This window comes from Fukomys damarensis, unplaced genomic scaffold (assembly GCF_012274545.1).
Source record: "Fukomys damarensis isolate Sample0158 unplaced genomic scaffold, DMR_v1.0_HiC HiC_scaffold_10, whole genome shotgun sequence".
NCBI classification, from domain to species: domain Eukaryota; kingdom Metazoa; phylum Chordata; class Mammalia; order Rodentia; family Bathyergidae; genus Fukomys; species Fukomys damarensis.
In genome coordinates this window covers 32,783,446-32,797,015 of record NW_022900922.1, presented here as the reverse complement: position 1 = coordinate 32,797,015, position 13,570 = coordinate 32,783,446, and positions in this window count along the sequence as shown.

Genomic DNA, 13,570 nt, shown 5'->3' with positions numbered 1-13,570 from the left:
GGGGACGGGACTCCCTGGCAGCGTTTCTGTGGAGGATGTTCAGCCTGGCCCTCGGTGACCAGAGCGCAGCAGCCTGACAGCCACTCCCATTTGGTATAAAGGACAGGCAGCCACCAGAAAGGCTCCTGCTGCTCCAGAATGGGACCTCTGGTTCTGGGTGCCTCCAGCTAGGACTGATTGGTGGACAGGACGCGTGAGACCAGGAGGACCCAGGTAGCCGAATCTGGGATAAGGGAGAGTCCAGGGTGGCGGGAGGAGGAGCTGCTGTAAAAAGCTCCAGAGCTCAGAGGCATATGCGTGTGTCCTAACCCCACACTTCATTTGGCTTCTGATTAGTGCACACCAATTGGAAACAACTTGGGATGGTTTTCTTTTTACGGAAGAAGGGAAATTAAAAGTGAGTAGATACTAGATAATAGTAAAAAGTTTCTTATTTTTACAGTGATATCATGGCTATATTTGAAACATTAGTTTGTATGAATATCTTGGATTACTTTAGAATACTCCATCCCTCCTCCCAGAGGACAGTGGTAGATGAACCAGGATGGCCAGATTGTTACTTAGTACTCAGCCGAGTGATGGGCACCTGCAGATTCATTATAGTGCTTTTTTTTTCTTATATTCTTCAACCAGAATTGTGAAAATAATTCAGTTCCTCAACTGAGGCACCACTGTATTCCACTGTACTATTTTCATGATCTTTGTCTATAAAAGTGTAGGTAAGAAAAATGGGGTAAAGTATATGGAACACTTTAAGCAGCTTTCATTTGGCCTTTTTTTTGCAGGGAGGGGGGTACCTGGGATCGAACTCCGGACCTTGTGCTTGGGAGGCAGGAGGCAGAACCACTGAACTAAATCCCCGGCTCTTAAAGCAGCTTTTACATGGTTTGCTATAGTAGAGAAGTGTCTGTATATTTGCTATTTTGCCTTTTGAAAGTAAACTTTGCTGAGATGCAGGGTTTGTGTGGGCTGGAGGGTGGGTCTGGGCAGAACTGTTGGTCCAGGCCCCAGCCCTGCTTGGCGTTGCTCAGAGTGCCGTTAGGTTTGGATGTAAGTGGCCGCTGAAGGCCCTGTGTTGCCAGCTTGGTCTCCACCTGCTGGGGAAGGGTGGCCACGCCTTCCCCACAGACCCCAGAGCACAGGTCAGGCTGCCAGGGATGGAAATGCTGGAGCAGTCAGGGGAGCACCCCTCTGAGGCATTTATCTCAGCGAGGAAAAGCTGCTTAGCAGTGTCCTTTGGCCTCTGAGATTCAGGCTGCACTCCTGGGTGAAGTTAGAGAATTTGTGTGTTGAACAAATAGCTGAGAGACTTTTCAGTTTTGCCCAATCTGACCTTTGTTTTAGAACACAGCGTCCTCCTGGAACCACCTGCCCTCCCCTTCCCTGGATGGTGGTCGGCCTCTTCCTGAGGCCTGGTGCCTCGGTACCCGCACCTGAGCCGTTTCTCTGTAGCTCTTCCGGCAGGCACAGTGGCCTGCATGCTGGGCTCACTTGTGTCCTCGTCAGAGGCCGCCTCTGGCCCGAATGTGAGCCCCACGAGGGCAGGGTTTGTCTTTGCTTTTTTCTGTGTCCCAGCTCCTGGAATCTCTGTAAATATTTACATGAGTAACAGGGTGTCTGCTAAGCGGAGAGGCTGCCCCTCACTCAGAAGGAAGCACCCTCTTGTTCACAGAAAGGAGAGCGGGGTGTGGCTGGGTCGGTCTGCAGCCCACCCCCATTATCATGACCACAAGTGGGGCAGAGACCAGGGTGCTGCGCCCTGCCTCAGCCTCCCCCCTCACGCAAGCCAGAACTCTTGGTCTACTGAAACTGCATTAAGATAATAGAGTAATATTTTGATTTTGACCTTGTAAGACCATTTGATTATCCTACTAATGAACTGCTCAGTCCCAGATCACAACATATGAGAAGGTAAATCCCCATGTTTTATATCACTTTCATGTATATAGCATGAATAATTCAGAAAAAATACCTTTTAAACAAGGGATTGGTTGGAATTAATTTTTCTGTCCGGTGCCAGGAAGTCACACAAGTCAGGTTTGCTTTTCGTGCCAGGCATCTCTGTGTCTGTGTGTGCATGCGTGTGTGTGTGTGTACATGTATGTACAAAGAATGCAATTTATTAACTCGGCCGGCAGCAACACAGGATTTCTAGACTCTGAGACAAGAGCAAGGGGCTTATATACCACGCCAGACAACAGCCCATGCCGGCTTTGTCAGTATCAACAGAGAGGTGGTGAGTCAGAAAGCAGGCACCTTCGGCCTGCGACCAAGGCGGCTCATCGCCCTTCAGTGAGCGCCGCTCCACTAGAGGGCGCTGTGGCCCTGCGTGCGGATCCTGAGACGCGCGTGCGCGGTGAGTGGCCGCTGCAGCCCAGGGAGGCGGTCAGCCTGGTTCACCTCCGTCCTGAAATGCGCGTCCCGCTTGGCGGTGGTTTTTAAATTAATTCTCACTAAAGAACTCCTGAGCAACCAACTCTCCGTATAGCTACCTGCGAGTTGTTTTGCTCTAAAATAATTCAGTACTTTAATAAGAGACTGACAGTGACCGAGACAGACACCCCGAGAGCCCCGGCCCAGGGTCTGTCTTGCTCCAGTGTTCTGAGCCTCAGTTTCCCCATCTGTAGATGAAGATGTCCAGCTGATAAAGTCCCTGAGCTGGGTGGTTGTCACTGCCTCCTGGCCAGTGTAAAAATAAAACAAAACAAGAATATAACAATAATTGTTCAGTGTTGAATACAGGTTAAAAAATATAGTTGAAAGGGTCAGGGGATTTAGCTCAGAGGTTCCAAACAAAAAAATACAGTGATGAACTATATGGCTACTATTGGTAGCCATACATCTTTCTGTGTGCTAGGCTTGGGAGGGCCTTGCTTTTTTTTTTTTTTAATTTTACAGTGGACCCTTGAGTTACAACTGGTGTGACCTATGAACAACTTGGGTTACAACTAGAATTTTTAGTTTTAACTTTTGACCAGAGTATTAAGTTATTACCTGAAAGCCCTACTTATGCTTCCCAATGGTCTCAGATACAGATTTAACCCTTAGAGCCCAGGAAGGAACATGACAACATCCTCTTCTGTGTTGGGTTAATGAGAAATCCTGGGCCAGCATCTCTCTGAGGACACTGGAACCTGCCTAGAAGAAAGTGTGGCCTAAAATTATACAGGAGGGAGACTCTGAAGGCAATTGACCAGCCTTCGGGAATGAGTTGAGTTCATAAGTCAAGGGTCCAGTATGTTTTACTTTTGACGGGGGTGTGGATGTGGGAAAGAGACTCCAAAGTTTGTAAGTTAGTATTTACTGCAAACATTTACTCAGCTTTCCAGTCTCCACTGCAGCCTCCAACCTGACTCCACAGTGCGTCTCTAAGCATGTCTCAGGGAACTGGCAGTGTGCACACCTGTAATCTCAGCGCTCTGGGAGGCTGAGGCAGGAGAATTGTGAACTACGGGATAGCCAGCTTGAGAATGGCCTGGGCTCCACAGCAAGACCCTGTCTCAAAACCCACCCCACACAAAAAAAAATCAAAACACAACGACAACTAAAGAGTGTCTGTGTGCTGGGATGTGGCCCAGTGGTAAAGCACTTGCCAGGGACACACAAGGATCTGGGTGAAAAAAGGAAAAAACCTCATGAAAGGTACATCCATGAGAGCCCAAGGAAGGAAAGCAATAGAAAGTTAATTGAGTAGCTTTCATTATGCTGTTCATTTTTTAGACTCTGGAGAGGCCAAGGCTTTGGCAGTGCTGGCTGGGGTGGGGGTGGCCGGTGACAGGTGCAGGGAGCCTGGAGCATCTTAGCTGGCGACCTCAGCTCTGACGCAGGACCCAACAGCCCCAGGAACCACTGCCCACTGTCCCTGAATCTCCTTGGAGTTCTGTGTGACAGGGAAGGCCCCCAACAGGCCATCAGCTATGGATGCCATCTGCACTGCCGGACACGGACGGTCCTGCCCTCCAGATGGGGACAGACTCACAGGCCCCTGGCAGGAGTGAACTCAAGTCTCCTGCACGGGCCGGAACCCCCACCTTCTCAGCCAGATCCCAGCAGCCAGTCCTGCCCAGGGACAGTGAAGCCTCAGGACATGTGTGGTTATGGCTCCACCCTATCCACAGCGCCCCAGGTTCCTAAGAGCTGTGGTTCAGGGTCCACACAAACCTGCTCACACAGCGTCTTGCAGACACGATGTCATTTTCCATCTCTGTCCACGCCCTGTTTCTGGGAGACTGCAGCTGGCCAGCTGTGCCCCTCCTGGTCTCCAGCCCCTCAGGAAGCAAAGCCCTCCATTCTGTGCCCCTTGGAAGACACAGTCCTGGGAAACAGAGCCCCCCCAAGCATCCAGGGCCCCCAAGGAAGCGTAAAGATAGAAGCAGCTGAAATGTCAAACTCCAAAACAACAGTCCCCAGATCTGTTCTTGTCTACTTGCAAGGGCTTGCTCTTCCTTTGTTATAAAAACTTTCCCATCATTAAGATCTTTGAAGGTTTTTTGTTGTTGTTGTTCTTTTTTTTTTCCAGGACCTCCTTTCAATCCCAGGCAGCCACAGAGCTGGAGTTTCATCTTCATGACACCTGGACAGCTGTCCCCAGAGAATCCAGGCTTTGACCCCCATGCCCGGCCTCCAGGGCAAGGTGTTTTAGGGATGCCAGACTGAACAGCGACTTCCGATTTTTCCACCATTTCAGTTAAGACACTTTCTTAAACACCTGTAATCCAGCACTTAGAGGCGGAGGCAGAAGGATAGCAAGTTTGAGCCAAGCCTGGACACATAGGTGGGCCTCTGTATCTACAGGTTCTGCATCCACAGAGCCAAACAGTCATGGGTCAAAGATAATTCAGAAAAAAAAAGTCTAGAGAGTTCCAAAACAGCAAAACTTTAGCACCATGCTAACATATGGCTTTAAAATACCTGTTGTCACCTTCTCTGTCTCACGGGGCTCAGTCTCCAGCATGCTGGGATCCTGTCCTGTCCTACACAGTCACTGCAGGGAACAGGTGGCTTTTCCTTATCACTATTTCCTGAATAATAGAGTGGAGCAGCTGCTCTCCCAGCATCTACCTTGTACAAAGTGTATCGGCATCCAGGAGGGTGTGCATTTGCTCATGCAAATCCTACGCTGTGTGACACATAGGGCTTCAGGGTGCCTGGAATAAAGCAGCAATGAAGCTATGGCAAGAGGAAGAGGGACTCAACCAGAGCAGACTTTTCAGCTGGAGAAAAGTCCCTGGTGTGTGTGTGTGTGTGTGTGTTGTTTGGAGTTCTTTGGTCTTTTTTTGTTGTTGTTGAAGTGGTCCTGGGGATTGGACCCAAGGCCTTCACTCTGAGCGACAACCCCAGCCCTTTTTATTTTGAGACAGAATCTTGCTAAGTTGCCTGAGTTGGGCTAAAAATTGTGATCCTCCTGTCTCAGCCTTGCAGAGTGCTGGGGTGACAGGTAGGTGAGTACTTTGTAAGAGTTGAGCTTTGAACATCAAAGCCGATCTCCATAGCATCCTTTCTAGTGAAGGACGCTGGGAAGGCTGGAGCCGCCCAAATCCTCCTGGTCCACCCCCACCCCCAGGCACAGCGCAGGCGCAGATGGCTTCGCTCACAGCTGAGTCACTGTGGGCTTTTGCTCTAACTCCACCGCCCTCCTCAGCGTGGCTTTCACCTTTTTGTCAATGGTACGGTTTAATGGAAGGCATCTGGAAGGTCTCCACAGGCGGGGTACAGCCTGCTGCCACCTGCATCTGTAGGAACCAGCCTGTGGGGAAACGGGTCCCAGCTCAGCAAGGGAGAAGCACTGCCCCCCAACATTCGCTTCCTGAGGGTAAGGGCACGTCTTCAGCTCTGCCCTTCATTCAGCGGTCAAATGGCACCCTCAGGACCCAACTGCAAACAATAACACTCATTTTAAACATCCCCGAGGCTGGGTGTGATGGCAAGAGCCTGCAATCCCGCAGGTGCAAGAGTCCCAGGCCCTGCTGGGCTGTGTGGTGTATTCAAAGCCCGCCTGAGGTATATTGCAAGACTCTAAAACTGAAATCCCAAACCCAAAGCACAGCAAAATGCCATGCGCTGTATGCTCAATGCCTTACCTGATGTTATATCTCATTTAAACCCTAACTGCCATTAACGGCCTAACTCTGAATGACGACAGCCCTGCCACTGTATCTTTGCCGGCAATAAAATGTCAGATGCCCAACAAAATGACAGTTGCAGACGCCTGAGGAAACCACTGGTGAAACGCGAGCTGTGGCTTCCCCAGCATCCATGCTACTCCATGGAAATTAAAAACCTTCAAAAAGGCCCGGGATTTATCTCAGTGGTGCAGTGCCCACCGCGCAATTGCAAGATCAATCTCTCGAACTGGAAATATAAATAAATAAGACCTTCCAGAAAATGGGAAGTAATTAATGAAATGGAAAATTCACATTTTTGTTATGCTAAAGGAAGAAATGGAAAAGAAATATCCTGCATGGTGACAGAGTGGGAGGCTTCTTGGGGCCAGGTCCTCCTGCCCATCAGCGCCCGTGGCCTGATGTGTGGCCTGATCCTCAGGGCTGGGATTACAGGTGTGCACCACCATGCCCTGCTTCTGTTTTCTTATGGGAGACACATGTGCACACACACAACGATTTGGGTGTGACACAGGGCTTAGAGTGGTAAAATGTTGCTGCACAGGCATTGTGTTCCATAGATGTATGACCAAGGAAGCAGACTGCATGGCTTGGGGCTGGGAACAGAAGGGCGAGAGCTAGACTGAGGCATGGAGACATTGGGTGGGGATGAGGAAGGGGAAAAGCAGAGCTCCTTGGCCAAGATGGCTCATAGACAGCTGGGAAGGGCACTGGTTGGCCTGTGTGTGGGTGCAAGGAAGTTAACCTTGTCTAGTGTAGTTTAAGCAGTAAGAGTGGAAATCACTTTTTAGAAATCTTAAAATTGTTTCAAGCTGGTTGTGGCAGCTCATGCTTGTAATTCTAGCTCCCAGGAGGCTGAGGCAGGAGGATCACTGTGAGTTTGAGGTCAGCCTCACTGTCAGTTTGAGGGGTGCCATGGGGAGTTCAAGGCCAGCCTGGAGTACGTATTGAGATGGTGTCCCCCCAAAGATCTTGTTTCAGCATGGAGCTGACCATTCTGACCCATGGTGATGGAATAGGGACAGGACAGCAGGTTTGAACAGAGCAGCAGAAATGTTTCAACACGTGAACAACCAACGAGGTGTCCAGTGGCCGGGACAACTCCCAGAGGTAGGAAACATACCACCCATCTTCCTTTTTATCTGCCCAGAGGCAATATCAGAACCTCCTGGCCCATTCCCATGGGAATCGCTCTGCACCAGGGTCACTGGCCTGGGAGAGCCTAGGACTGATCTCGGTTCTCCCTTGGGTAGGGCATTGGGCCACATGCCCTGAAGCACAAACTGCCCAGGGAAGGGTGTGCCCGGGACAAACTTGGGACTCTAGGAGGAGAGGGTCCCTGCATCTGCCTGGCTATGTCACATGAAGGGATCATTTATAAAAGGCCTCTGTTGTCAGTCCCCACCTCTGCACTACTGGGAGGTGGGGCGACCTTCAGGGGGCGGGGCCACCGGGAGAAAATGAGGTCACTGGGGGGCGTGGCCTTGAAGGCGCTATGGGGACCCTGGCCCTTCCTGTCTTTCTCTCTCCCTCTGCTTCCTGTCACTATGCATTTTGCTGTCATGGGCCCCAAGCAACAGTACCTGACTGAAACCTCTGAAGCCATGAGCCATCATACATGTCTTCCTTTATTAAATTGATCTTCTCAGGTACTTTGTTACAGTCATGGAAAGCAGACTCATGTAGACTGACCGTTCAGAGAGCTTCCCACCCAAAGATCACAAGCCCGGAAGATGGAGCTGAACCCCGGAGGGGTTAACAGGCCGTGCACGGTGACACGTGTAGCAAGTGACAGCGCTGGGGCCAGCAGTGTCACTGCAGTGATCCTTTTTTTTTTTTTTGTCTCACCTTTGGATACCTTGCATCTGCAGGGCCTGTGACTGTTCATTGCATGGGAAATGCACTGATCCTCAGAAGTTTCCTGACTCTCAAAGTTATGATTACCAAGAATTCAAACTCAGCGCTTTGGGATAGCCTTGAACTCACTGTATATCCTAGGCTGGCCTCGAACTGATGGAGATCTTCCTGCCTCAGCCTCCTTAGTGCTGGGATTACAGGAGTGCACCACTTTACCTGGCTGGAACATGACTCTTGACTCCAAGCTAGAGGATGGAACTGACTGCATGAGGGCATCAGAGGAAGCCTTCAGTTGGAGAGGCCTCCAGACAGCAAAATATCTCCTGCCAAGAATGAGGGACCTTAAAGGAAATAAAACAGGCCAAGAGGAGACAGGTTAAGGCCAAGTTCCTCCAAATGAATTTAAAGATGGGTTTTCAGGAAAGTAATTTTCTTTTTTTGAGACAGGGTCTCACTATGTAGTTGAGACTGCACTGGAACTCTCTATGTAGCCCAGGGTGGTCTCAAACTCATAGCAGTCCTCCTGCGTTAGCCTCCCAACAGGCATGCGCCACTATGCCTGGCAGGAAAGTGATTTTCAAAACCAGGTCCTCCACAGGACACCTGGGATTTACTGACAGCCCTTTGACTCTTGGACTCTCCATTTTCAGTTGTGTCTTGTTTTTGTTTTTGTTTGCTTCTGTGGTGGTGGGACTCTACCACCAGGCTCTAACCCCAGGCTCTAACCCCTTTAAAACTTTGCTTACAAGTTCCCAGGTGTGTTAACCTGGAGGAGAAACCACTGCTCCAGGATGGAAAGGATGAGACCTCCAGGTGCTGTGTGTGGGAAGAGCAAATGCCGGTTTCCTGCTGGGGCTCAGAGCAGACTGAGGCACAGGACCAGGAAGCAGAGGATTGAGGCAGGGAAGAGGAAGGAAGTGGCACTTTGGGCATCGTGTGTCCAAGCTGTGAGCAGGCAGTGTGAAGATTTGAGGATCACCACTGGGAACAAAGGAATAAAGCCGAAGAGAGGGCGAGGAGTGGAGGAGCCCTCACTGTCCCTGAAACGGCAGGAAGGAAGTGGAAAACCTGCACCGGGAGAGCTGGGAGAGAGGAAGAACCGGGCCAGCACAGCCTGCGGGAACGGGGTGTGGGCCAGCAGCCCCAGGCTGCCCCGTAGGCCGCTTCCCCTGCGCCCCACATCCTGGCAGCAGGAGCTGCAGCCCCAGAGGGGAAGGGGCGGAGGGCACGACTGTGTCACCCTCAATTATTTCTAATCTCCTTGCAGATTTCGTCAGTGGCTCAGCAGCATTTTCTCCCAGAGACAAAAGCGAGAGGGTGCTCGGCTGGGCGTGGCTGGCAGGAGTAATTGCTGAGTGGAAGCTTCAGGCGCCCCACCCTCCGGGCAGGCAGGCGCAGCCCAGCTCAGCTCAGCCCAGCCTTACTTACCTGTTCCTTCTGATTTGTCTCCTGATTTTTGCAGCACACGCCCAATGTTCATGGATCATTTTAAAACCTGCAAAAACATAAAGATGTTTAAAGAGGAAAAGTACCCTTTCCGGTTTCGTTCTACATGCTTTGCTCTTTATGTTTTGAATTTAAGGGTAGCATTGTGCTCACAGTACAGGTTCCTGGAGGCCCTGGGGCCGGGTGAAATGTGTTCTGTGAGCTCCCCTGCCCTGGCCAGCCGGAGAGATGCAGTGTTCTCGGTGAGAGAGCTCGGGACTCCTGGTAGATGCCCTGGCTTCCTCTGCCCGGCCCTTCCGGGGGTGGGGACGCGTTTCCCCTGGGTCGTGGGCCTGTGTTTTAGGCCAGATGACAAGGTGCTCCGGGCACATTCACTCCCTTATTCACTCAGCAGATATTTTTATTGACGGCCTACTCTGTACAAAGCAGAAACTGTGAAACTGTGCCCTGCCCACGGGACGGGGCCCAGTCGAGAGCAGGACGGGACATGCACGCTGCTCAGAGCAGAGGCTGGGTCCCGGGCGTAGTCACCTGGGGCCGGGTGACCCACGTCTCTGTCTCCAGGAGGAGGTGGCCTGGGCCGGCCCGGCCTGGCTGTCTCCATCTCCTCCTCAGTCTGGGTCACAGCTGTTAGGAGGCACTCTGTTTTCCCTGCCTGCCCCCGACACTGGTTTGTTGTCCCCTGGCCCATACCCGTCGGCATACTGGGTCAGAACTGCCTGACCCCTCACCGGCCGTGTCACAAAGTCTCTAGAATGAGGACAGAGAGCTTTCTCGACAGCACCACCAGGAGCCTAGGGTGTGCGGGGAAAGCCCGTCGCGCTGCGGGGTTAGAGCCTGGTGCGCGAGGCGGGACGTGGGAAGATCCAAGTGACAGGCCTGAGAGACCAGGAGCCAGGCTGCGGGCCGGGCTTCACCCTGCCGGGTCCAGGGAGACCCGCGGGGGCAGTATGGGAGAACAGCCAAGCTGTGTCCTGTGGAAGACGGACCAGCCCGAAGGAGGCAGGGCGATGCAGCGCAGCAGCTCAGGGGTGAGCCGACACTGCCGTTCCCACTGGGGACATCCAGGAAGAGATAAAAGCGTTCGTGAGTCTGCCCTGGGTAAAGAGCATTGCGGTGAGTGAAAGGCAATGCTACGTATGAGTTAAAATTCAAACACTTACGTTCAGTGATAGCAGCACAGCCTTGGCTTCTGGTCACCACTGGTTGGCAGCTCCGACCCTGTGCTCCTCAGGAAGCCACTGTGGTAAGTGAGACCTGGTGGGTGGGATTCTCCCTGCTGAGGGGCAGGAGTCTGTTCTTATCCGACTCCCTGCATGCAGACATCTTGGAGGGCGCTGTGTGTGTGTGTTTGCATGTGTGTGCAGGTGTCAGTGGGGTCCTGGGGTGCTGTGGAGTCCTTCTAGAGATTTCTTCCAGGTTCTAAACCTGAACAAAGAATTGGTTAAAAAAGGTGGCAGGGTTTTTAATTTATTAAAGGTAGGAAAAGAAATATGCTCTGCAGCACAAGAAAAGACCACTATGAAAGGGAGCGCACACCAGGAAGTTGATGGCAGCTGTCTTTTGTATCCCCTGTTCTGACCTCAGATCTAGGCCTTCCAGTCAAACACCCGTGCCAGGAGAATTGAAGATAGCACTTTCTGATTGGCCCCAGGGGCAGGGCTCGGAAACTTTTTCTGCTGCGCATGCGGTCTGGAACGCTGTGATTGACAGCTCCCGCCCACTAACTCAAGCAGCGAGCCACATCCTAATCTCCTGCCTCATTTGTGCACAGTGCCAGTGATTTCTCCACACCTCCCTGCTTCTCCAGATCTTATTGGGAGCTAAACATTTCCCACTTGCTGACGAGTTTAATCTCTTTAAAACAACCCCCTATGAACCTGGGAAAATTCCCCAGCTTCACGTTTACCCATGACGGGGGGCAGGGCCAGTTGCAACAAACCCCTTGTCTTGCAGGCAAAGAGCTAATGGCAAAAATGACTATTCAAGTAGAGCTTGGGTGTGCCTGCTTTTTAATTTTTTCCAGATGAGTTAATTTGGCAGTGATGATTATACATCTTGGCAAAATGAGGGACTGAAAATATTCAAGGTAAAGGAAAAAAGCAACATGTCATGGCGGAAGTAGAAGAGAGAAGACCTGGAAACGTGGAGGGGAAGGGTGGTGGCCCGTGATGGGGAAAGGTCTGGCAGCATGTGCCTAGCATTCACTAGCCCTGAGTTTGATCCTGAGCGCCACCATAAATAGATAAATGATACATAAAAAAGAAGGAAGGAAAAGATAGGCCATCATCAAAGAGGATGGGTACAGAGTACTTGCAACAATATTTTTTTTAAAGATAGTGTTTCATTAGGTCCAGGCTGGCCTTGAACTCATAGTGATCCTCCTGCCTCGAACTCATAGTGATCCTCCTGCCTCAGCCTCCTGAGTGCTGCATTTATAGGTGTGTGCCACCAGGCCCGGCCAGAAAAGATTCAATTTACACAAGATTTCGACTTTACCTAGTTGGACCAGATTGTTTTAAATGTGTGTTCAAATCTGTATAGGTGATTATCACGGCAGGATAATCACAGCCTATCAGTTCTTCTTGTATTAGGATATCTTGAGGGATGTGGATTAAAATTTTGCATTTCTGAAGCATTATTCCCAGTAGTCAAAAAGTAGAAAGAACTGAATGTCAATGGGTGGGTGGATAAGCAAGACGTGACCTAGCCACAGTGTCAGCCAGCCTCAGCAATGGGGGGGTTCTCCTGCAACATACAATAAACAGATGAATCTTGAGAGCACTGTGCTAAGAGAAAGAAGTCACCCCCAAACACCACGTGTGGCACCATTGTTTTTATGAATTGTCCAGAATGGGCAAATCCACAGGTCCAAGAAAAAGGTTGGTGGGTTGCCGGGGAATTGTGGGAAAGGGAATGGGCATGACTGCTAATGTCCTAGCGGCTCAGCCTGGTGCTCACATGGTGACAGCATTGTGTAGCAGTGCATCTTTCAGAGTGAGCCCCATCAGTAAGCAACCCGTGGACATTCATTAAAAATCCCCCTGTCGGTGCACATGGCTCTCTGACATTCTAGACAAATGCATATCGTACTGGTCATTTGTTTAACTGGTCCCCTCTTTGGTCTTTTCTAATCCTTTGGAATTTCGGTGAATAATTTTGTGGTCCACAGGAAGGAGACCTGTGGGTTAAATTCTTAGAAACAGGGTTAGATCAGTTTGAGGAGGTATTTCCCAGTACTCAGGGTCCCTCCTCCATACGGGTGTGGCTTCTTCCTCCCATCAGCGATGTATGAACTTGGTGCCCCCCCACCTGTCAACATACTGCACATATTCTGATTTGACCAAATGGTGAATAAAGGTTTTACAGTGTGGGCTCAACTTGGGTTTTTTCCTATTATTAGGGATGGTGACAGATTCTCTATTATGAAGAGTCTTGTCTGTGAACCATCTGTGTTGCCCTTTTTTAATTGTTTTTTCTATTTCAACACTTATTACCATCTTTGCTACATGAATTGAAAATATTATTCTGTTTGTACTTTAATATTTTAAATGTATTTCAACTTAAAACTTATTTTATTAATTTATGAATTCATTTACAGTGGACCCTTGGATTACAAACAGCCTGACATATGAATAAAGGGTTTTGACCTGAATTTTAGTTTTAACTTATGAATAAAGTCTTAAGTTACAACCTGAATGCCAGCCACTTGTGCTTCTGGATGGTCTCAGACACAGATTTAATGCTTAAAGAGTCCTGGAAGGAACATGACAACATCCTTTCCTGTGTGGGGTTAATGAGAAATCCTGGGCCAGTGTCTTTCTAAGGACACCGGAGATCTGCCTGTGTACAGGAGAGAGACTTTGAAGGCTGTGTAGAGAAGCCTGAGCCTTCAGTGACCAACTTGAATTACATCCAGCCTTCAGGAACGAATGGAGTTCATAAGTCAAGCTTCCACTGTATGATAATTATTTGATAATTCTTATTAATAAATATTACATTGGATAAGTTTATTAAAACTTAAATGTACTTTATAATTTTTATAATTTCACTATAGATTTTTCTCACAAGGGTTTTTCTTTTTAATGAGGTTGAATTGATTGATCTTTTCTTCTATGATTTCTTTTTTTTTTTTTTTTTGAACT